This window comes from Littorina saxatilis, linkage group LG1 (genome assembly GCF_037325665.1).
Source record: "Littorina saxatilis isolate snail1 linkage group LG1, US_GU_Lsax_2.0, whole genome shotgun sequence".
Taxonomy (NCBI): Eukaryota; Metazoa; Mollusca; class Gastropoda; order Littorinimorpha; family Littorinidae; genus Littorina; species Littorina saxatilis.
Genome location: NC_090245.1, coordinates 8,529,860 through 8,530,325, shown reverse-complemented (window position 1 = coordinate 8,530,325; position 466 = coordinate 8,529,860).

Sequence of the window (466 nt, the reverse complement as noted above, 5' to 3'; positions counted from 1 at the left end):
GAAAGGGGGGGGGGGGGGGGGGGGAGGGGAGGGGGGTTCCGCTGTATTGCAATATAGTTATTGACTGTTGTGCTCTGATGGTGTGATGTGGGTTTTTAAATTACTCTGGAAAGTCAGACTGTCATCATTTTGGCTTCTTTTGTGTTGCGTGTGATTATTTTTAGTAATTAAATTACAGTTTTTAACGGCATGCAGAGTGTATCTGTTAGGATAAGTGACTTAAATACACTTTTCGTTGAATCTGATGTGTTTTTCAGTCTAAGAGGTATAGTTATATAGGCCGTCAGGATGTTGTTCCTTATTATGTCTTTATACACGAATCAATCACAGCAGTGAATGCAACTGTTTTACTGATGTGTTTTTTTGTCTTAGAGAGTAGACTGTCAGAAATGTTTCCTTTGTTTAATATCTATTGCGACAGTGTCAGTGCTTGACTGTTACTGTCAGAAATGTTTCCTTTGTTTAA